General features: G+C 34.5%; 1 protein-coding gene across 2 annotated transcripts in view; it reads left to right on the top strand.

The window, feature by feature from the left end:
• The window catches only part of LOC136037684 (uncharacterized), a 79,747-nt gene that overhangs the window by 7,083 nt on the left and 46,763 nt on the right, over window positions 1-25,901 (top strand). Inside the window, exon 1 of one of the 2 annotated variants that reach the window (XM_065720436.1) lies at window positions 2,894-3,051. The exons of the other annotated variant lie outside the window; for it this stretch is intronic. The gene's annotated coding sequence lies outside the window, so the exon portion shown is untranslated. Of the gene's footprint in view, window positions 1-2,893; window positions 3,052-25,901 lie in introns of those variants that run through there. 2 annotated transcript variants of the gene reach the window in all.

The raw sequence follows: 25,901 nt of genomic DNA, 5'->3' as shown, positions 1-25,901 counted from the left end.
ATTTTGCGTGAAAAGATTGAAGAAGGAGTAGCCTCCTCATAACTGAAATGAAAACTGTAGGGTTTTAATTTTTAATGCTGGTTCCTTTTTTATATTCGATCTCAGAAGAGATTTGAACAAAAACAAGGATTAGGTTGAAAAATTTGTGTTCCATTTGGATTTTCAAAGCAAGTTGTTCAGAAGTTTTGTTAAAAATTATTTTCCATTACTATTGTATTCATCAGATATATATGTTCCGTTCTAACCGAATGATTATCTTCTTAATACCACTGCTACGTTCGCATATGCTTTTTCATTATGAAGATTTCTTAGTAAATTTCTGTTAAAAAAAATGAAATGTGCTTATCATAAGCATAATTTGGTATTTCTTCTTTTTATGTTAGGAGAAAACTAAATGGGCTCTTATTGTTCCTAATTAGATGTACTTTATAATACTCACAATTCGTTTATTGTATTTTTGTATGCAGGGGAGGGGAGCTCTGGGGATGGGTCCCCAAAAATACAAAAATTTTCCCAATTTCTGCGCACTTCCTTTTTAAATCGTTAATATTATTTCTCGTTACAGAGAAAATCCTCGTGTACATACCTGTTTGTGAGAAACTATTTTTATGGGGGGGGCGAGGGGGTTCCCTTTTCAAACCATTTTCTTATAGGTCTACTCCGCTTCAAGCAACGCAGTTTAAGGATAAGAATAAGGACAATCTTAACACAGCAGAGATGGAATTGAGTCCGGTTCCATAAACCGTGATCTGGTACCCTTCCCCACTCTTAATAAGGCTCTGCGAATATATACTAATCCGGCTTATTAGGGATATACCTTATTTAAGTAGTTCTTCGCTTAATACCTATTATTTTATTTAGCCTGCTATCGAATAGAATAGTTAATAAATCAGGACAAATACGAATCAAGAAGATACTCACAAGGGGTAATGGGTTTGACTCAAAAGTCTCATTGATTTTAAGTTTGCACGGTTTCCTAGATTTTAATTGAATATGCCATTTCTTGTTGTCTTCAAACTCCCTCTCCCCCCCCAAAAAAAAACAAAGTTCATCTCTGCGCGTCTGGTTTGTTTTGTTACAAAACATACCCTTGTTTAGTCGTTAAGGGTTATAATGTTCGTATAAATGTAACAGGAACTCAATTTAATTTCAATTTCAATTTAATAACGTGGTTTATTCAAGAAAACAAACAACAAAAACACACAAAGAAAACACTAAAAGAACCAATGGAACAGAACATACGCTTGCTTGGAGTAACCCCTTAAAAACAGGAATAAAATATGGAAAAAAAGAAAAAGAAAAAAGAGAGAGAGAAAAAAAAACCTGCACGTGCCCAGCTCCTGGTCGCAACAACTCATTCAACCTGCCAACACACTTAAATAAAACCTATTTCCATTCATCAAAAAACTAAACACTACATTTCCATTTTTTGGGAGGGAGGGGGACTTGAGAGCAAATGAAATTGAATTTAACTATTCTTCAAAAATCATGCAACCGGAGACAAACTTTTTTAAGGTCTCTGCGGAAATCAAGCACATTTACCAATTTTTTAAAATCCTGAGAAAAATATATTCATAACATTTGCCCTTATCTGACAAATTGAAAACAAAGATCTAGTTCTAACAACTTAGTGGGGTTCAAACTGGATGAGCCTCCCCCTCCCTGTGTACGGCCATGTTGATGATATAAGTGCCTGCTCCTTTTTATGACTGAACAGATTCAGTTAGCGATTGATCAGATATTAAATTCCGTCTGACGAGTTTTGCTTTCAGATAAGCAATGTGTCTCCTCATTGTCGGAAGGAAGTTTTCTATTCTTATCTTATTGAACAGAACGGAACAAGTTTAATCATTTCAATCTCCAGAAACGGCTTCTGTTGGAAAATAAAAATCTTATGCTCTTCTCAAATTCACCCAGATGTCTGTTATGCATCCGGGAAAAACGGGACCCTCCATATGAAACTCAAACATCATTTAGATATATGTTGATTTAATACCAGAACTTTCAACCTCTTCCGATTAGAGCTAATTAAAACAGCTTGTTTGTCCGCAAACAAAACACAGGATCCGTTTCGAGTTAGAATCATGCTACGGTTATCACCGACATGGTATCGATTATTGATGTATGAGAAACCGCTAATTATCTTCTGTTTAATTTCACCCGATTTTACAAATAAATCTGGACTGGCTTAGATCATCAAATTTTAATCAATAACTTCATTCGAAAATTTCCTATATAATACGCTGCTTCAGGCACGTAAATAGGAATTGATCTTGATCATTAAATCAAAAGAAAATAAAGAGCATAAAGATTAATACATAACTAAAAAAACTTTATGTATTTGATTAAAAAGTAAAAACAACTGAGTATGCGACGTCAGTTACCTTTTTCGCTATCCTAATTTAATTTACTGTGGTTATTTTATATGTACAAGAATGATTTCATTTGGTGACTAAACCCGTACAGAGTATTTCATAATCTAATCTATAGAGTATAGTACATAGAGTATATCACAAATACAGCTACAAGATACAATCTACTAAATAGCACAAAGGAAAAAAAGAAAACAAAAATTACACAATATCCAGTCTAAAGTCTCTTCATCACCACAATCACAAGTGGAACAGCTACTTTTATTAATTCTGCATAAAAAGAATTTAAGTTACAGTTTACATGGTACATCATGCCAATTTAAGCACGTCTGTTAACCAGCGTGACATTATGAAATTTCAACAAAGAAGCCAATTAAAATTAGGTTACACCAGTACTTATGTTGCCTATATCTTGTGACCTAGACAGAGGAAACTGATTTGGTTTATCTCTATGGCAATAATAATTGGAGTATAAACAAATGACTGTTTACTTTTCCTAGTCGAGTTGTTATCAGCATAAGTCATAACACAAATATTTTTCTTCTAAACATATCATAAATTACATCAGTAGACTTGCCTACTTACACTGGTGCTAGGATTGGTGATCCAAAATTGAGATACATCATGCCTATTTTTCATGATTTTGAGTGATTTGGATTGCACGGATTACGTCAAGAAAGTGAGATCTTTTTTTTATTGCTTCTAGTACGTTGTTATCTTAATTTTGGCTGTTCCTGGGCTTTTCATCAACTCACAGGCTAGTTGCTATTGCTAAGTAACGACATAGAGTTTTATACTGTAGAACTTTCAATTGTTTGTTTCTTTTCTTGTTTTACTGTTTTTGTTTTTTTATTGTAGCGGGTTAGAAATACATTATTAAATTTTGTTCGAAGGAGCCTTCTTTCAAATGAGCCTTATTCTAGGACCATTTGTTCGATGTGATCACCTCTGGGCAAATAAAGCAGAAAAAACGAAAAAACACACTTCTGTGATCATCCATCTTGGTGGATCTATCTTTATATATCCACCTCTATCAGATATGTTCTATCTTTGAATACTGGGGCTTGAACCCTCTGTAGTAGGGTGCTCTGACATTCTGAATTCGATGTTATTATCTTCATCAAGATCAATTACCCTTTTGAGGATTTTTTTCCTCCCTTTTGCACAAATCAGCAAAATTTTTAGCCAAAATGAGCCAAAAAGAAATTCATAGCTTCTGATAGGTAACTTTTAATTTGATGAAATTTAAATATGTATAATCACCATAAAATTAGATTATTTTGGTGCAAATGTTAATGTGAATGTCCGAAATCTGGTTAGTGTCGACTATTACCGGTGAATGTTTGAAATTCCTTTTTCTCTGCTTTGGTTTTTTCGGCTTTGCGAATCAGCTTTTTCAATCTGATGCAAGGTTTGATGGTAAAAGTTAGGTTAGGTTAAATTAGCTTATAAATTCAGAAATGGGTTAAAAACCTAGCCTAGCCTGTCACCATCTAACCTTGAATAAAACTGAAAAAAGTTGTCTGGCAATGCTGACTAAATTCAAGGAGAAAGAAAAATGGATTTCGGACTTTCACCAGTGAATGTTGACATTCATTAATTTCGGATATTCACAGTAACATGTATATTCTTATCAAAAATCTGTATTTTTAAGCCTAGGTTACTATTAATATAGGTCGCTCCTTTGATAAATGTGTAATAAGGAGGGCATATGTGAAATCTAGGTAGTATTAATCTTTCAAAGTTCCTTTTTCTGGAACCCTTTTCAGGCCCATCTATGTCTGAAACTAATTATGCGATTAATAAATAAATCTTTGTCATAATGAAAAAGTGAGAGAGAAAATAAACCTCACCCTAATAACATCCTATGAGCTTGCATGAAATAAGCTTTAAAGCCAATAAACCACAACTTAATCCATTCAGTGACACTAATATCTTTTAATTGAGTTAAATGTCCTTTCTACTTCAAACTGCATTATTCGGTTGACTTAATTTCATTTTTTAATCATTTTACCCGGCTTTAATTTTTTATTCTATAATGAGTGTTTTCCCGCTTTCCTTTTGAAGTCAAACTTTTAGTAACCTATTCATAAAATAGTATTTCATCATTTACTATGCTATTCGTTTTCTATGAATAGCATATCTATTCATTGTCTAAAACTATCTTCTTTCTATTTAGGAGTGGCGGTTCAAATGCGCGCATAAAATTCGGTTAACTCTGTGAGCCTCTCACCATAGTGAGTTTAGTGTATTTTTATTATTGCAATATTAGTTGCAAAGACACCCTCAGAAACTATTCTAGGGGTACGGACATGTAATTTTTTCAGATTATAGTATGAACATTGATTGTTTGCCAGAAAAACCGTCTTTTTACAAGTGTCAATAATTTTTAATTTTCGCACATTCTCATACTTCAATGAATAATCCCTGCCCCCCACTTTGCGTACCGTTGTTGCCTTCTAGGCAGAGGCATAGCTAGGATTTTCAGTGCTCGGGGACAATGTGTTTTTTTTACGCCGCGCTCACCATCACTACCACAATACAAGTAACACTGTTTGGTGTTCCCTCATAGGCTGCACCCAGGACAGGCGTTACCCCTTGCCTTCCCCTAACTACGCTACTGCTTTTAGGATTTTACTAGTAAATCTACGTAGATCCTACCTTTCATATTAATTGGAACAACCTGGGTTTGAAAGTTTCATATTTAGTAGCCTTATATTTTATTTTATCTACGAAATAATAAGCAGATAATAAAATGCAAACTGTTGCGTAATTTTATATTAATGAAATATGTGAGGTTTTTGTTTAAATTTTAGCAAAAAGGATATCCCCAGATAATCTGGGGGTATGACACCAATATGCACCAGAATAGAATCATAAGCAAATCAGAAGAAAGCTCTTTCCACCTAGTATAGTGAAAAGCTTTTGAGATAACACAATTAAAAGAATGATTTGCTTTATATATTGTGATACCATAAATATTTTGTTGTTTGTGTTTCTGTGGTTTTGAAATTTAGTTTATTATATAATTGGGTCCGTATGTTTACATTTTAAAGTAATTTATGCGGTTTATTTCACTTTCAGATACCGGATTATTGTGTTGATTGCCCATTTGGAGTAAAATGTTAGGCTTGTTCCATTGCCCTAATATATATATATGTATATATATATATATATATATATATATATATATATATATATATATATATATATATATATATATATACTAAGCAAAAGTTGGCTTCACTGGTGTATTCCCAAAGAATATTTTGAAAGATTGATGAATTCGTATGAATATATTTGCAAAGGAGGCAATGGGCCTTTGTGGCCTGAACATTGACTCAGTATGGGTTGTCATGCATAATAACAATAAAAATGTATTTGAATGTGTGGTTATAAATTACAGCAATGCCCTGACGTTGTTCCCCGGATTTGCCCCAATTGTAGAAGCATTTAACATAGTGGTGTCAATTTTCGAAAATTTATAGGGATGGGCACAAGCTCATTTTTGTAAATCTAGGGGTGAGCAAAGTTGTTGTTTTTCCTTCAATGCTCAATAAAATACAAAAAAAAATCCAATGAAAATACTACGAAAAAAGTGTAGTTTTAAAAATTTAGGGGAGGAGGAACCTAGGGATAGCACATACCCTCTATTCACTCCACCCTCCCCCAATGGCCGCGACTGACTAAACATCGACCTCTCTCAGTACATTTGATGCGTAAGAAGGAATAAGTTAATCGAACCAAGCCATGGATTCAAGCTAATCAGCCTATTAAATTACCAGAATTACCATAAATTACCAGCTCCGTTATCAGCCTATTAAATTACCAGAAAAATGGTACGTGGTTCTTTAGTTTGTCTTTTCGCGGTTTAAGTACTGCAGGAAGTTGATTTCCCTTTCAATTTGCAAAGTTTATTCTTAGAATTGTGCTCAAATGAAAGTGATTTACTCATTTATTTTGTCTTCATGGTCAATTTGGAAAGGCGGCACGTAATTATCGCACCCTCTGCTGTGTCGGTATGCCTTCAAAGAACTTAAGGAACAATTTAGGTGGACTATACAAACCATATCGCCGTAACCTTTGTATATGATTTATTAAATAGCCCTTCTGGTTCAAGTAACTTTTTAGTAACGCCTATTAATTTATTATTTGAACTTACTATAGAAAATAGTCAACAAAAATAGGTTTAAAACTTAAAACGAACAGAAATTACTCCGTATATGAAAGTGACTGTTCCCTTCCTCAGCGCCCCGGTCTTTACGCTAAAGTTTGACTCTTTCTCTCAACTTTACTTTTTAAAACAGTAAAAAACTTTAGAGTAAAGAGCGGGGCGTTGAGGAAGGAACAGTCCCTTTCACACAGCTATCAAACAATGTCTTTCAATACAGCTATTCGTAAGTTAACAGCTATCTCAAAGATTGTGAGTGCCAATTACGGTTTAGGAGTATTTGTGGTTTTATAAGCTCTAGTGATTAGCAATTAGCACAAATTTTAGCCCGAATGTAGCCCGATTTTTGAAGGCTTTAAGAATGGAGTTTTCTTTCTAAATCAGGCTTCGAGTTTTGAGTTTAACCCGGACAAGGAGGGCAGCCAAATTCTCTGCTTGTTTCATGCACTCAACTAATCGAAGGTAATAAACATTCAGTTGCACTCGGGATTGTGGCGAAAAAACACTCGTGCAGAGTAAATTAAAAGGGATCTTGACGCAGGACAACAGAGCTGTTAGGGTAGAAATATATAAAGGCCAAATGGCTCTGCTCAATTTTTGTAAGTAGGGCCAATTTTTTTAAGTAGTAACACAAGGGATATTGGATGGATCAGCGGTTAACCTCACAGTAAAGGGGAGGGGAAGATGGTCAAAATCACATTCGTCTTCGTCAGTATGAACGACAGAACAGGGAACATCGGCGGCTCAGATACAACGGTCAATATTGGCCACACTACCACTGTTATTAAGAGCTTTGGGTGCTACACGGTAACCAATTGCCAACGAATCTAAAACTAAGTTTATACGAGTAGAGGAGCTATGAACACCACAATTGGAGTCATCTATCACTTGCCACCGATACTCAAGCTTCAATATTGCATAATAGAGTTTTAAGGCATGAACAGGCACTAGAAAACTTAGTAAGAGAAGCTAGTCGTTTTTGATCGCAGGGAAGATTTATATTTATAGATACAAGGTGACCATATTGTATTGCCATAATATTATCAGAGAAATGAGATCAGACAAGTGACAAAGAAGTAGCTTAATCGTTTAATATCACATCCAAGGCCCCCAGAGCGTCGGCCTTTCGTTTTGCGGGCATTGGGGGTAAACGCAATATTGGTGGCTGCTTCTTCGTAGAGGGTTAACAGAGATGGCAGGAAGTAAATGTTCTTGCAAAAACAAAATGTATCATTCAATTCTTGGTTTAATAATCCATATTAATCTTTCGTGCCATTGATATTAAAAGAGCAGATTGAGAGGGACAATTCTACGGTCATTTCCGAATCACACGTTTGCTTAGGACATCACGCTGAATGCGATATTTTAGGCTATATGATGTGTGACTACCCTCACAATTAGCGCATTTTGGATTAAAAACACACTACCCTCTGGACTAGCTCATTTCGGCAGAGTTTCCACTTACTTTTCATTTTTTTAATTTGACACCAGCTAATACCGAAAACTACATATACTGCTCAAAATCTAAACAGATTTTTCTAATGTGTATATTTCATGGTTTTGTAAATTTTCACTAAACCGATTCAGACAAGCAAATTTAATTTTCGCCGTCCTCAGCACACTTCCCCCTCCTACCCCATACTTCTAATTGGTGCCCCCTAATCCTTTTTTTTTGTAAGACAAAGCAGAGGGCCGTAAAGACAGATCGCCGCTAACTACACGCGCGTTTAGGGCCACCAGCTGGACTTGATCTGAAGATTACGCTTGATTTGTTAGAGGAGTCTTACATGCATGTTATTCATCATTTGTTAATAGATACGGAAATATAATCACCAGAGCTTACAAAACCACAAATATTCCTAAATCGTAATTGGCACTCACAGTTTTGCACCACTGTGCCACAACCACTGTGTCACTCACTGTGTGACACGGTAGGTGTCAAACGATAAACTTATGTCCCTGCTTTGGCTCCTTTACCTTGCTAAGGAAACATTAAATAAATAAATTAAGGAATAATTTAGATAGGGTTAGACACGAACATAGAAATTTATTTATTCAGTTGGGTGTGGTGGAAGGAAGCTAAAATTGTGGGAGAATGCATAAAACGTGGTGGAGGGAGAATGCATTTTAAAAATGCATAAAACTTGCGAATCATTTTAAAATATCGAAAATATGGCAACAATTTAAGAAACTTGATATTTCTGGCCCATGGAGGAATAGAGCAGGGCCTCAAAGATTCTTACAATAACCATGCCTTTGATGCCCTTGTCAATCTTCGGCTATAAGTCATTATTTCTGATCAGAAAAATAAGTTGTAATGCTGTCCAAAATAAAAGAGATAAAACATTTATGCTTAAAAAGCAAAACGCCTTTATTTCTGGCTTACCTTGTATTGTATTTAAAAATTTTGAGAGACGTAGTACAAAGATTTAGGAAATAAGATTGCTAGGATTTACTTAACACAGGCATGTCAATCGAGGAGAGCGATTACCCCCTAAATTTTTTGCCCTCCTTTGATTTTGAAGAATATATTTTAGATATTTTCATTGAAAAATATAGACAAACAACTATATTATACCACTAGATTTTGAAAAATAGGTTTTGACCCCCCCCCCCCCCTACCTTTTCGTAAATTAATGTCATAAGCTGTCTAAAAAGTGTCCTTGTATTTCCCAGACACGTGCCCTCTAAACACTCATTTTAGTTCATTTCATAATTGTTTGCTGTGCTTGGCTTTGTTTTCCTTACAACTGAAAAACTGACATAAAAACAAAACTCTATTCGTTTTTAAAACAAAGATTAAATTTTGAAAGGGGCAATTTTAATAGGAATAACGCATGTACAAAATTGGACTGTCAAAAATGCTTTTGAACGTTTAGGAAATAGTTACGACGGCATATCTTACAAATTGTATTTGTAATTTGTATTTAAAAATTGTTATTTTAAACTAGTGTTGATTGACTAATAACTGAATAAATTGTATTTCAGAAATGATGGAGTCGCTGAAAACTCGAAGGGTGACAGTAGCTTCAAACCCTGAAAAAACAACCCATATGAAAGTGATAGTACAAAACGGAGAAGGAAACTGTGACACGGAAACTAATAATTGGCTGCAAACATTAAAATCAAAATTCCAGTGGCTGCATATTAAGAAAAAAAGATCTTTATCATGTTCTAATGTTGATAGGCGAATGCGTAAGTCGCCATCTACACCAGGGAAAATTGATGGGGATTTATCAGTTCAAACTAGGAAATGTGTAAGGGACAAGCGCTCAAGGCATGCCAAATCCATGTTTTTTGTAGATACGAAAACAGAAGCCTCGAGCGATGAAGAAGATGGTGGCTTTAAAATATTTAGGCCAAGTAACTCTGAGCATTGCATAGCTGAGAACACAGATGAATTAGGAACTTTTTCTCGTGGTGATAGTGGCAGGTATGACTCTGATGAAATATTTAATGACAAAAAAAGGGACAAAATTGTAGCTTTTAATGACAGGGACAGTGTCATCTCTTCCTCAAGTGGTGTATCTGAATTGTCAAGCGAACAGGAAGGACGACGAAGGGTGTCAACAACAGACTCAGGTTACGGGGCTGATCTCAATACAACTGGGTGCTCCTATAAGGGGCCAGGTGTTGATAAATTCCATTCTTTGCGATTTCCTGTTCAACACGGTATTTGTCGTGCGCCATCTGTTTGTGAAAAAGCATTACCCCCTGTTGAGAGATCACAGAAGTTTTATAGCCTGAAAAGAAGTACCTCCACCCCTTCAAAGGATGCATTGGGTCAACAATCAAAAGAAATTGTGTCCAACATTGAGGAAGAGGTTCCCCTGTGTGTAATAAAATCTGAAATGAAAAGTATACTTGTAAGAAGAACAAGTTCTCAGTGTCGGACATTAGAGAGTGCGAGATTGAAGCCGTCCAAGTCAGTAACGTCGCTGAAACACTCCATGTATGGGACGTTGAGCAACAGGCCGAAAACGTTAGTAAGATTGTCAGAAGTTTCTAAGTCAGGCTGTGATTTAAAATCGATTAGAGATACTTCTCAAAAGCTAGATAGCGTTGATACTAAAAGCGAGGACCGTGGGCTACATGAGGCGGCCTACGAGACACTAAAAGTCAAAAATCAATTACAAGCCGCCTCAAGGGACGAAACTGATTTTAACATTACTAGACCAACTAATTTAATACCAAACCCATCATACAAGACGTTAGAGAAGCGATGTCAACAGGATCTCTCGTGGCTTTCAACACTTAAGAAAGGGGGACGCTGTGAAATTCCCCCTACCCCGGAATTTGTTCTTGACGCCTTGACCCCATGTACACCAACAGTGCGTGATGAAAGATCAGTCCCAGAGCCGTATATTCGAGCCTCAGCGGGTTTTCAACAACTTCCTGCTAGGCCCCTTCCCCCAATCCCTGGTGAGTTTAAGACAAAAGATTCTCAGGATAACTTCAGACCATTGCATTTTCAATCAGATCAAGTGAAAAACAAAGATAGCCACCTGCGCAACGGACAAAATCAATGTTTGGGTGCCTCTGAGGGTAATTCCAATAAACACAACCCAATCCTACCCACTAATGACATATATGATGTGCTGTCACGGTATGGCCATCAATATACCCATGATTGTAACAAACAAGGTAATGAAGAATTTGAGGTCAAGAACGGTGAACGAGAAAATTGTAATTTGCATGAGAAATTTACCCCTGTTGCAGCAACACAAGAATCGGCTTCTAGTAAACATTTCTGCACATCCCGACCAAAGAAACAGAATCTGACTCAAGAGGAATTGAAGGTATTTAGATTTGTAATTACTATTTTCTAATTTGATAAAATGCTGTTTTTCATATATATATATATATATATATATATATATATATATATATATATATATATATATATATATATATATATATATATACAGGAGTTTGATAGGCTCAACCAGGTCAACCTTAATTTCTGCCGCTCAAAAAAAATGGCAGTTTTGAATTTTTTTAACTTTAGGCTTAATTTTTAAATGAAAATCCAACTATTGCTTATTTCTGTTGTATTACAAATAATAATTTATTATTCCACATTGCTTTTTTATTGCATTTTTTCCCGTTATTGTGTATTTTCCATTTTTATAGAACAGGTGATGCTAAAAAAATGTTGTGAAGGCTTTCACTGCGCTTTTATTGCTTTTTTTATTATTGTAAAATCCAGTAAGTGGTGCCGAGTCAGGCAAATGAAGGGGGGGGGGTGTTTTTTTACTTTTTAAAATGAAGGTACAAAGTAGAATAAAAAACAAGTAAAACAATAGGGAATGTATCCAAGACAGTGAAATTTGTATAAAATAAGACAATGAAACTAAATAAATAAGAATTAATAAAATGGGATCTTTAAAAGTAAAATTAAAAATTAAGACAGTCTCAGAATCATTACTTCAGCGAAGTCCAACCAGGACTGAAGATTTGACTGTTCTATACAAAATTTTTTAAGTGCTAAAAAAACAATAAAAATAATAAAAAAAAACAAAGCCAGCTATGAAACTGAACAGATATCTGTTGAAAAATCTACAAGATTTAAGAAGAAAAAAAACTCTAAACGTTTTGCAATCAACGTTATATTGTTTGGTTTTTTAAACCTTGCAAATATTGCTTTTCAATTGCTTTTCAATTTGGATTACCAAGGACATAAAAATAAACAACATTTTCACAATCTTAAGACTGTTCATCCCTGAAAATCAAGATTTGTTAGTCTGTTATTTTGGTAGTTTCAAATTTATGAGATTCTTGGTGCTGTTTGTTAGAAAACAAACATTAAAAAACGCAAAAAAAATTGTTTATATATATTCTTTTTACTTTTTATGAGTCAGTCAATAATTTTAGGGAATTAAACAAGTCTGTGTCAATTTTTTTTTTGGAGGAAGGTTGTTTTTTGGCGGGGGACTCACAATTTTTTTTATAAGGTATCAAAAATTCGTTTTTATGTATTTTTGTTACGTTTTTACGAGTCAGAGTTTTTTTTTGGGGGGGGGTGTTCAACCCCTGAACTTCCTACCTCTTAGATACAGTCTTGCCTCCTTCCTTCCCCATCTTACTTTCTTCCATTCTCAGTGAGAGATGAATTTTGAATATGAGAATACAAAGGCTAAAACGCAAAATTTACATCTTAATAGCCTAGAATTTCACTCATATATCTGCGAGGCAGCCTTTATTTGAAAAAGCCCTTGTTATTAAGTGAAAATCTAAAATTCTTTAATTATAGTATTGTTTGTGGAATTAAAGACCTTAGGTTGAAATCAAAGGCCAATTAAAAACCACTGATATGCAGCGTCTTTATTAACATATGGGGTATCTGTTTTTTAATTATGTATAATCTTATGGCCCAGCATTTTTAATTCAAATCACCGTAAAGTAAACAGTTTATAGTTGTTGTTATTGCATTTTAATAATGTGCCTTGTTATGAATTCTTTAGGGGGTATGATACACAAATAGAACTTCTAAACCACTACTGAAATTTGTGCCGCTCACCAGGATTTTGATTTCAAATTGTGTCACTGGCTTGTTATTTTTAGTATTGTTTGTTGTAATAACAAACAAACACAAAGTAAAAACAATAGAGAATTTTTTTTCCAAGAGAGTGGAATTCAGTTCAGTGGATATTTCGGCCCTATGTCCAAGGGCTGTCTTCAGCACAACACCATATATATATATATATATATATATATATATATATATATATATATATATATATATATATATATATATATATATATATATATATATATATATATATATAAACTTACACTAAAATGGATTAAAACTAATAATGTATATTAAAATTTTTTTAAACAGCCCTAGCATCCTTACTTCAACGAAGTTCAACCTGGACTGAGATATCCACTGAACTGAATTCCACAGTCTTGGAAAAAAAAAATTCCCTATTGTTTCTACTTTGTGTTTGTTTGGTATGGAAAGGCAGTGTGGTCTTCGTCGCTATTTTTGTTATATTAAGTTTTCAGAATCTTGTTTTTGGGTAATTACTAGTGTAATTAAATAGCAAGAGTTTAGTAAGAAAGTATTTGAATGATGTATGCCCTACCTAATGATCTTCTAATATGTTTCTCTGACGCTCAATCCCAATCAAATATACCAAAGTAAGATAAAAATATAATATATGTGACACAAATTTGGGCTATATATTTGCACATTAAGGCCTTAAAAGGTATGCCAAAAGACACATTTCTCAGATTCAAACTCGGGTTACAAACTTTTATCTTAACCATTTTCTACTTCCGCTGTTAAAATTTTTTTTCCAATCAGACTAACTAACCGCATTTCAAAATTTATCTCAACGCATTAACCAAGCCTTGTTTATTGCTGTGTCAATTACTTAAAGCCCTTCACTTAACATCACAATTTATTTTCAAATGTCAAAGGAGATAATTGTGTGCGTGACGTCCGACATTTAACCTTTATTTTTAAATGCACTTCTCAGTCGTTTTAGTAAATCAAGCTTGTCAGTTTATTAATAATCTCTTATATTTCCTTATATGCATGAAATAATCAGCCGGGAAGGATGATTTTGTCCAATACGGGAACCTGTCCTAGACTATCAAACAGTTTGTGGTAACAAACTGTAAAAACAGAGTTTTATGCATTTTTAAAGTATTTTCCGTACACCTCCCCCCAGAAGAAAATCCTGAATTTTTTTCTTTCCAGAAGAACAACTATTTTCTTTGACATTTGAAAATAAAATAATTTTTAATTTTGTTAACGATGTTAATTGAAGGGCTTTAAGGAAGTCCAATACTGGACCTGTCCTAGACTATCAAATCAAACAGTTCGTGGTAACAAACTGTAAAAACAAATTTTTAAGCATTTTTAAAGTATTTTCCGTACACCTCCCCCAGAAGAAAATCCTGAAATTTTTTCTTTCCAGAAGAATAATTATCTTCTTTGACATTTGAAAATAAGATGATTGTTAATATTTTTTAATGATGTTAATTGAAGGGCTTTAAGAAAGTCCAATACTGGACCTGTCCTAGACTATCAAATCAAACAGTTCGTGGTAACAAACTGTAAAAACAAATTGTTATGCATTTTTTAAGTATTTTCCGTACACCTCCCCCCAGAAGAAAATCCAGGAATTTTTTTCTTTCCAGAAAAACAATTATCTTCTTTGACATTTGAAAATAACATAATTGTTAATTTTGTTAATGATGTTAATTGAAGGGCTTTAAGAAAGTCCAATACTGGACCTGTCCTAGACTATCAAATCAAACAGTTCATGGTAACAAACTGTAAAACGAATTTTTGTGTATTTTTAAAGTATTTTCCATACACCTCCCCCCAGAAGAATATCCTGGAATTTTTTTTATTTCCAGAAGAACAATTATTTTCTTTGACATTTGAAAATAAAATAATTGTTAATTTTGTTAATGATGTTAATTGAAGGGCTTTAAGGAAGTCCAATACTGGACCTGTCCTAGACTATCAAATCAAACAGTTCGTGGTAACAAACTGTAAAAACAAATTTTTAAGCATTTTTAAAGTATTTTCCGTACACCTCCCCCCCCAGAAGAAAATCCTGAATTTTTTTTCTTTCCAGGAGAATAATTTTTCTTCTTTGACTTTTGAAAATAAAATAATTGTTAATTATGTTAATGACGTTAATTGAAGGACTTTAAGAAAGTCCAATACTGGAACCTGTCCTAGACTATCAAACAGTTCGTGGAAACAAACCGCAAAAACAAATTTATATGCATTTTTAAAATATTCTCCGTTCACCTCCCCCCAGATGAAAGTCCTGGATTTTTTTTTCTTTCAAGAAGAATAATTATCTTCTTTGACATTTGAACATAAAATAATTGTTAATTATGTTAATGATGTTAATTGAAGGACTTTAAGAAAGTCCAATACTGGAACCTGTCCTAAACTATCAAACAGTTCGCGGTGACAAACTGTAAAAACAAATTTTTATGCATTTTTAAAGTATTTTTCATACACTTCCCCCCCAAAAGAAAATCTTGGAATTTTTTTTTTCTTTCCTGAAGAACAATTATCTTCTTTAACATTTGAAAATAAAATAATTGTTAATTATGTTAATGATGTTAATTGAAGGACTTTAAGAAAGTCCAATACTGGAACCTGTCCTAGAATATCAAATCTAGCAGACATTGGTTGCTCGATTTGCGTTTAAGCCATTATACTACTAATGGAGGGCACAGGTCACGGCATTAGCCTCCCTCCCATCAAAGACTGTTTCATTTTACTAGACTATTGTATCAAAAGACGGGGGAGGTGTACACAATAGTATATAGCAAACACTGCCTTGTGTTTTGTTGCATGAATGAACACATTGAGCTTGTTTAAACACAATGTTTTGCTTCCGTTTTTCTTTTCTTCTCCTGTAGCATTCTTCTTTTTTTCATCTTTGTATGTATTTGTTAATTTTCTTAAGTCAATTTTTGTTTTTTTTTTTTTTGCTTTTCGACCTGGTGGTAAAGGCTTCTGGATGTGAAGCCGAAATGTTCCAACTTTAACTATGATTTTTACTATGGAGTTTTTTAGTTATTTTTCGTACAATATTCACTTTCTTATTAAATGTTCTACCCATTTTTCAATATTTTCATTTCATTTAATTTAAAATGGAAAGACAATGAGATCCAAGAAATTTTGTATAGATTTTTTATATATATTATTCATATTTGATATAGATTGATATAGATTATATATATTTTTTTATATTTTATATTTATATTATTTATATTTGATATACATTGATATAGATTATTTTATATAGAATATAGGTTTTTATATAGATTATTTAAGTAGATTTTTTATATGGATTGCATATAGATTTTTATATAGATTTGTTTTGAATCAATATTTTATGTAATGTAGAACCAATGGATAATTCAAGCCAATAATGCATAACTCTATCAAGATAGTATCTCCTATAATCTCCCATTTCAACAGGACGTATCGTCAGGAATTACAATAGACCTTAGAATACTAAAATGCACTAAATCAAACTATTTTTAACGATCTCTTTGCATTTTCCCTTTGTGATCAGATTACACCTTGCACATATAGACCATAGAAGAGACGAACAATACTCTCAACATAGCTAATTTTCCGAGGGGGCACCCACTTTCCACCACAAATTTCCAATGGGGGCGCTGCATAGTTTCACTACGCTGGGCACAGTCTCTGCCGAGTTTGGTAGGTGCCACCTGGTATCTGTAATTTCTTAAACTGGGCACCCCTCGCAATTTTTTACCTTCTGCCAGTGAGAAATCTTAATCGTGTACGTTTTCTATGCGTAGTTTTACCCCTTGTTGGAGTCAATTAATAGGCATGCAAGCAAGGGCGTCATTTGGGGGGGGGCAGTTGTCCCCCAATAATTGAAAGAAAGGTTATAATATGGCCCATGCCACTTAACTATCTGGATATGAACCCCTCTTGCCCGCCCCCCCCCCCGAATAAAAACGCTTGAGTTCAGTGGTGGACTGAACTCAATTCAGTCAATAGTTATGTGTGGCTGACCGTGGGTCCCTGGACAAACCAACGGAAAACTTTAAAAACTCCTTAGAAAAAAACAGTATTTTAAGGCATTACTTTAAATTCATTTTAGCTCTTTGAATGCAAGTTTTGAAAAGGGACTAAGGAATGAATGATAAAACCGAGCAGTTTAAGTAAGATTTAAAAAAAGACACTTACTGCATTATATCGCCCAAAACTAAAAATACGAAGCTCCAGCCTCAATGAGAGGACATCGCCACTGTGGCAAATCTGTGGCAACTCCTTCTGGATACCCTATATGTTTTTGGAGGCACAAAGTGTGCTAAGATCTAAAGGCTGAGAGGTTCTTAAAATGAATAAAGTAGGGAGATTTTACTCCCTAAACTCTATTGGTTTTGAGTGACAAGTTTGAACTAAGTGCGTAAAATGGGTAGAAAGGGGGTAACAAATCCCCTCTTGTTAAGAAAAGGTTGTTTTTGACGGATAACTGTAGTTTTAAAAATTTGAACCACTGTTATATTGTCCAAAGCAAGTACACCTAAATGAGCTCATCCATTCTCGATCTATTTATTATGCACAAGTTAAAGTTTAGCGTGAAAAGCAGGGGCTAAGGGTGACAGTAGCCTTTGCCATATTTAGGGTAGTTTATGGTTGATTTAAGTTGCACCGTCGATCGTTACTGTTATGTACAAAAAAAAATGTGGTTTGGGTTTGATAGCTTATTATAACGACTTTGACTGGTTGGCAAGTTTAGAAAACAATAGTTTTCTTTTGTTATTGAACGAAACAAATTATCCAACAATGCTCTTAAGTTTTTTTTTAAATTGGATTGTTAAACCATTTTCTCACCATCTGTTGCTCCGTTATGTTTGGTACTTGAAGAGTTAAGAATAAAAGATAGATTTCTTCATATTTCTTAAACGACTGGATACAGAAAGCATTGAAACAAAATAGTGAAAATCCAATGGGTAATATTGAATTCTCTTTTTTCCGCATGAAAAAAATTGTTTATTCATTTCCACTCTATTGTTGAGAAATGATATCTTCATTTGATGCGTATAAAACAGTGTCATCGATCTTACCAAGGGGTTACACACTTTCAAGTTTCAACTACCTGGTATACGTTTAGAAGCGTCACTTCTATCGCACGTAGTGCATTTACACCACGCCACACATGGCAAACTTTATGCGGAACATGGCACATTTAAAGCCCCACAGGGTACAATTCACGCCACATGTGCCACTCTTTTGCCATGTGTGACGTGCGCCAGTTAATGTACCTTGTTTGTGGAAGCGGGTGACCCCTTTAATTTTTTGGATATAGTAAAATAATACTATTTGCTTATATATTACAAAAAATTTATTAATATTGGGTTATATAGTGAATCGTAGGTAAAAACGTATCCAAGATTTTTTCGAGGGGGTATGAAAACTTTCAAAAACGCGTCAAAAATTCATTTATATTCATTTTGTTATATTTTTACCAGTCACACAAACACTTCATGAGAGGGTTTCAAACCCCTTACCCCCGGCCTGGGTACGACCTTCATCATAGGTGTCCTGGAATGTTCTTAATTGGCTTCAAACATAGCATCAGATATAGAAATGGGAAATCCAATAATAAAAAGTTTCTTTTTCATTACGACAGATTCAATGTATATGATTATATGTATTACATATGAATGTGTATATATGTACGTATTTATAAATCGTTACAAAATATGGCAACTGGGGGTTTGAGGAGCGGTTAGCACCCCTGATATTCGTTTAAGTTCTGTTCGTTTAAGATTTATTGCCACTTTACTTTCATTTAAGAATACTTTTTTTTTTTAATTTAACTGACCATGAAAAGCGAGTAACTTCACATTAATCAAGTTTAGTACAGAGTTTGAGTCATCACTTTGAGCCATTTTATCATCTATGTTGTTTTGACCAAAACCCAGTGAAGCTGAAACTGAGTCATCACAGTAACTGTATCCCTTGCCAAACTTTTATTTACTGCAAAAATCGAGTTACTTCAGAGTAAACAAATTGGTACTTGTGTATTATATTGAACACACTTGAGAAGTGAAATTAAATTAGTCCTAATGAAATATTAAATAAAAAAACAAGTTTTTTAACTAAAAGTAAGGAGCGGCATTAAAACTTAAAACGATCAGAAATTACTCCGTATATGAAAGGGGCTGTTCCCTCCTCGACGCCCCACTCTTTACATTGAAGTTTGACTCTTTCTCTCAACTCTACTTTTTAAAACAGTGAAAAACTTTTGATTTTGGCTCTCCGAACATGAATAATTAAAATGAAATTTTCATATTATTTTTTTTTTGGCTAAATGGCTTTCTCATAGTTTTAATTGGACGATTTTGAGAAAACAAGGAGCGGGGGAGGAGGCCTAGTTGCCCTCCAATTTTTTGGTTACTTAAAAAGGCAACTAGAACTTTTAATTTTGTACGAACATTTTTATTAGTAAAAAAATATACGTAACTTACGAATCAACTTACGTAACGAACCTCACTCTTTAAACTAGGCTTAAATTTGTCCCGATTCCTTAAGAATGACCCCTGAATCATAAAGGCCGTGGAATAAATACTTGAAGTTACTGAAAATACTTTAGTGTAAAGAGCGAGGCATTAGGAGGAGGTGAACCTCTCATGTGTGTAATAATTTCTGTTCGTTTTAAGTTTTAATGCTGCTCCTTACTTTTAGTTGAAAAAATGTTTTCATATGTATTTTTTAATTGCTGTTTTTAATAATGCTAGAAAATCCTGGGCCCCTTCATGGAAATTCTCTTCCCCAATAACAAATACCTCCATGGAAAGATCTTCAAACGTAACCCCCTCCCCTCAACCCCTCCACCAACCAAAAAGCTCCCCTTAAAACTTCTGTATACTTCCAAATAACCATTACTATATGTAAACACTGGTCAAATTTTGTAACTTGCAGCCCCTCCCACGGGGACTGTGGGAGAGTAAGTCGTCCCCATAGATATAGTTATTAGGTTTTCGACTACGCTGAATTTGGGAAGAAATGAGCGTGGGAGGGGGTCTAGGTGCCCTCCAAATTTCTTAGTCATTAAAAAGGACACTAGATTTTTTTATTTCCGCTAGAATGAGCCCTCTCGCGGCATTCTAGGACCTGGGAAAAAGCAGAAAAAAAAACAAATAAACGCGCATCCGTGAAAAAAAAATCCTCCGTGAAAAAATTGTCTCAAATTCTAGAGGAGGGGCGATATTTTTCTCTAAACAGAATACCAAAACGCCATTTTTAAGTGAAACTACAACAAAAAGGTAATCTTCAGATCTAGCAGGGGTCAAAAATTCTTAAAGGAGAAAAATGCCGACCTTGCCACACCTCTCACAATTGAACTGCCCCCCCTCCCGTTTGGGAGTGAACAGTTGAAAAATCTTGATCCAGCCATGTTTGAGGCAAAAAAAAGTCAGTCTCATTAGTTCACATCCTGCTTTGAGATTTCTACCATTGCTGTTTGTTTTCCCATTAAAATTCCTGGGGAAAATATATAACTAGGAAAAGCCAAAAACCCTATGGGCCTTATCATGTAGAATTTTGAGATGGGACATCTTTTGTTTTGTGGATAGAATCATTTATGTTCGACTAATAGGCTATCAGTACTTTTGTGTTACCAATGACAAGCTTACAGTATAGTTTAACCAATGACATGATGGGGGAATGGGAATTTCCCAATGAATGAGTGTGATGTTAAGAAATTCCAACAATTTAAATGTGTGTATAAGCTTAGTTGGAATAAATGGAATGACTGGAGTTGTTATATCCATTGTTTTTCTATGGGGGGCATTGTTTCCGGGGTTTCTCTGCTGACAGCCAAGCCTACATAGAGGTTTCACTTAAAGTTGCCGCCTGGACATTTTCCTGCAGGGGAAATTAAGTGATATTACGAGTTTGGTTTTAATAAGAAATAGATGGGAGCATCTTATACTTTATCCTTTTTATCCACTTTGTATTGTCTTCTAGTTTTCCTGGGGGACATCCTACCCCTCTGGTCTATTAGTGATGGTGCCTATGGTATGATAGAGCAATTTTAAGTAAGAATATCTCCTAATCGAGGTAAAGTCTTCTCATCACAACAGCTGGTAGGCTACATTCTTCTTTTCATTTTTGTTCTGCGATAAACTCTTTCAAAAATGTCAACTTCTTTATTGTTAAATACCTGAATAATTCATTTCATCAATTCGATTGACATCCATTTTATATCTATGCCTTCCTTTCAACTGGAGAAAGACAGAAATCAGCATGGGTTATGATCATTTATTTTTAGCCCCATTGTTAAGTTCCAATGGAGCGTAGCAGGATTCGGGGTATAATTGTATCTTACAAGGGTCTTTATAGACTCCGAACTGATGTCTGAACAATACAACTTTTTAATCTTTAAATATGGGTAGTAAATGTTGCTACGTCCGAAACTGAAATTCGTATCATCATATGGCATTTATGATGCATTTTTAGAAGTCTGAATCTGTAAGATGCAGGTACTTTTTTATATCTTTATAGCCGGATACCTGTATTATTGCAAACCTTTTTAATGTTCATCAAGTGTAGGGGTTATAAAATAGTATCATCAGCAACTATAGGGGGGATATGGTTAGTAGATCCCATATTTGTTGAGATATTGGCATGTTGGAACAATTAAGATAGATACAAAAAGGCTTTAATCTTAGGGGTTGCGAGGGATGGCCATATCCAAAAAGGGGAGGTACTGGGTCTGAACCTCCCCCTCCCAAAATTTTGTCCGACTCATATGAATGTAAAAAAATGTATATAAACAAATTTTTGAGTTTTTTTTTGTAAAATACCCACAGCAACCCCCCCCCCCCGAACACAAATTCTGGATACGCCCTTATTCTTTATGTTTTTTTCCTGAGGTGGAGGAGCAAAATCATGAAAAGTCGTTCAGCTTTGATTGCTCATGTTCATTAATATATACAAAATGTACTATGCGTGTGGCCCACAAGCAAATAGTTAATGGTTACGCCAAGATTGATAAGCCAAATCATTATTTGGTACTTGTCTGTTAAACGAAACACACTCAAGAAATATTCTCTGTAAGACAAAATTGGTTTGTGCAATGGTTAATCCTACTGAAATATATCAAAACATGATGAAAATATACCACAATATAATGAAAATATAATACTTTATTTAAAAAATTATGGGAACTACGACAAAGAATTATGGGAAGCAGGCCTCTCAGAACTCATATTAAACACCTAACCTAAAAAAATTAACAACTAAGTATTTAACTAAAATATACCTACATCTTAGTTTTTCACTGAGCTAAAGCTAATTGTCAATACAGACAATAAACCGGCACTTCACAGATTCAACAGATCTTACAGAGCGTAATTCTTGAGTGTGTTTCGTTTAACAGACAAGAACCGATTATTTTGTACATATTTAATTTATTCTATCAAAATTATGCGTAATAACTAAATTAGAGAAATAAATTTCATTTATTTCATAATAAGTCCATAATAAGTGCACATTCATAAATAGAATCTACCAATTGCTAATAAATCTACCCTAGCCTCAAGGTTAGTTGCCTTAGCGGCAGCCATTTGCCATTGCCATTAGCCGAAGCCATTTGCAGTATTTGCCAGTAACTGTAGCAGCAGTCTAATCAACATCTTTAAACAATTAGTATTTTTTAAGATACTTCCTGAGTTTGTCAAAGTTGTAATGAGTGATTGGAAGGCATTGATTCCCCCCCCCCCCAGAAAGTCAGTAGAAGCTCGTGCAGTTCTTCAAGATTAATATGTAATAAAAATCAAGTAAAAAGCATAGAGTATTAATTCCAAAACCTCACCTTTTTGACAATCAGCTATTTTCCAAGTAATCTTCAATCAACTGAAACTTCAAAAATAGCCGCAAAATCTGTTCGTCAAAAACGCGGACAAACGAATTGTTTGACTATTTAGTAGGCGTTGGTGAAACGCCCATGAAAATAAAAAATGAAGTTACAACTTGAAACAAAATTACAAGAAGGGGGCTACTATCTCCTAAGTCTTTTTTTGCGCTAATTAAACTGTGCCTTAAAAATCAGATATTTTAAACATATATTCTGTCTTTGAGGACGAATGATTTCATTCCAGTGTACTTTCTTTAGTTTATTATTAAATTAAAGAGAAACAATTTTTTTCAACTGTTTTGATCACTATTGGGGCGAGTCACACCTTACTTACAGCTCGTTACCACGAATTGTTTGACAAAACTGGAAGCGACAAAACCACCAGTTGTTTCAGAATTTCTTGACGAATTATGTTTTGCATCATGTTCACGCCCGATTTTGGTGTTATTTTTTCTCCATTAAGTTATGCTAATTACATTTTTCTAGTAAATTTCAAACTAAATCTCGGTAAATTCTACACTAAATTACGGAAACTAATAATTAGGGTAATTTCTGTTTAAGTTGTATGTTGCTCTATATTTTCCTGTAGAACTAGCTTGGATCGAAAATGTATTTAAAGATGATACTTAACCAGTCTTACTTCATTTGAATCATAGTATATGAGATGACGGTCGGTGGCCTCTGAGATACAAGTACTGAAACTGAAACATTTTTCGTACCAATCCAGAAGTAAACTTCTATCATAGTAGCAGAGTTGTTATTCCCAAAATACTATAGCGATTGATTGATTGAATAGTAATCATGATATTTGCAAGGTATTGATGTTCTTATATGTCATTTATATGATCGATGTGATATGATCGCAGTCTCTTATTTGTATCGGTGGAACTCCAATAAGTTGACATGGATATTGTAATTCTGTGTTGTGATCATTCCTTGCATGACGGATTACTTGCCACATTTGTTTCTGACGGATTTTGTAGGTGTTATACTATAATATACATCACGCAGTGTGTGTGTTCTCAGTAGCGTACACTCACAAAACGAAGGAAATAAAAAGTGTTTAGCTAAAATTATGTCATACCTTGGGCTTCCAATGTGCTATTTGATACAAAAATAAGAGTTATGGCGTCCCTATTTTGTGTTAGTAATTTGTTTATGTGCGTAATTGAGGCACCCGATTAAACATAAACAGTTTATGAAGCCGCCAAAACGCAGGGATGAACTAGTGAAAATGAGGTAAATTGAGAAATTAATATTAATATTAGAATATAAATTAATATTAGAATTAACATTATTAATTAAATTGAGAAATAATGTTATTCATTAATGTCTGCTGCAAAAGAAAACTTGAGCGTTTGGGCTTTCTCTCGAGCCTCATAAAAGTATTTTTGTGTTGTCTTGTGATATTGTCATGCGTAGTTTGTCAGCTGATATTATCGCCCGTGTTTATTGCAGCAGTCGATATGGGACACCGTAGAGGTTATGTATGAGGTTGGGACACCGTAGAGGGTTATGTAGAGGTTATGTGTGTCGTAGAGGTTATTTAGCTTTTTATAAACTCTGTTGAAGTTTTAAGGTGTGTGGATTCAGTTTTAATGCTTCAAAAGCCCTTGCGAACGTGAAGCGTGTCCTAAGAGACTGCTATTTTTCCATCGAGGGCGTTGTTCAGTTTTTAAGGGCCTAGTTGGAATTTAAAGCATATTGAATTTTTGAAAAAAAGACCACTGGGAATATTTCCCTTTAAGCATGAAACTTGTAGGAAGAAAACGCTGCTCCGTCAAGGGCAGTATCGTGTCTCCTAACTTTCCTTCAGGTCGGCGTCGTGCCTGTGGTGGACTCGAAATTAAGTAAATAGTTGCCTCTTTATGTCTTTGTTTCCACTTCCTGTTAAAAAGTCCCTGTTTAGATCTTATTCGTTACTCTGTCGCTGTTGCCACTTATCTTTTCAAACAATCTGCAAATCCGCGGTGACTTTTGGCATCTTCTCTTTTTGTCGGAAGATGCATTAAGAATTTGGTAGATCTCCCAAAAAAATCGGTAGAAGTGGAAACAGTTTCCTTTTTTTCTACCTTTATGCTTCAAGTTTTTATTGTAACATAGTCAATAATCCCTTTGCTTGTGCCAAGTTACTGCCCCGAAAAATCTTGTAATCCCCCCTCCAAAAAATCTTGGATACGACCTGGACATAGCAATTTGTCTTCTAAAGGTTACTAAGAAAATAATTTTCCCGAATCCCTTTTCATTCATACTGTATCGTCACCCCTCATGAAAGCTCGAGCAGACTGAAGTATGGGCTGTCGGCATTGCTGGGAAAAACTTTTACGACTATTGTTACTTTTACTGAGTAAAAGTTTGTTTTTTATTGCGACTGTCTTCCGACATCACAGTAATTTATTTAACGAAATTAATTTCCCAAAAATTGCTCTTCGGTTTGACCAGAACAGACATTAAACTTCTATCAACTGACTAACGCTGAAAAGGAAAACAATAGAAATGCTTCATCAATGGAGAAAATAAAAACAAACGAGAGATTGTTTAGAGAAAAGAGAAAATTCATGTTAGGACAGCTTATAGCTAGTGAAATGAAATTATCCTCGTTAGAATTTTCTCTTTTGTTCAACGAAATTTCGGTTGCTGTTGTCCGTCATGTATAGCCAGTTATATCCAGGGGCACAAATTTAAAAACGGGGAGAGGGGGGCAATTCCCTTCTAGATTTCGAAACAAAGCTGTTTTGGTATCTTCATTGAAAAATCAAAAACGAAACAATTGATACTCAAAATTTTGAATAAGCCCTTTTTTTAATGTATCTTCATTAAAGGAAGTTTAAGCAAAGTCCTTGCCCTTTTCATCTACATTTTCGTAAATAGTGCCCCTGGTCTTTTTTTAATTGCTCATTTGGTTAGGTTATGCTTTCATTGTGAGTGCTGGTAGGGTAGGTTATGCCTTTTGTTGTTGTT

This window comes from Artemia franciscana, chromosome 17 (assembly GCF_032884065.1).
Source record: "Artemia franciscana chromosome 17, ASM3288406v1, whole genome shotgun sequence".
NCBI lineage: Eukaryota > Metazoa > Arthropoda > Branchiopoda > Anostraca > Artemiidae > Artemia > Artemia franciscana.
Note: the sequence above shows the minus strand (reverse complement) of the source record. Positions and strands in the feature narration are given on the sequence as shown.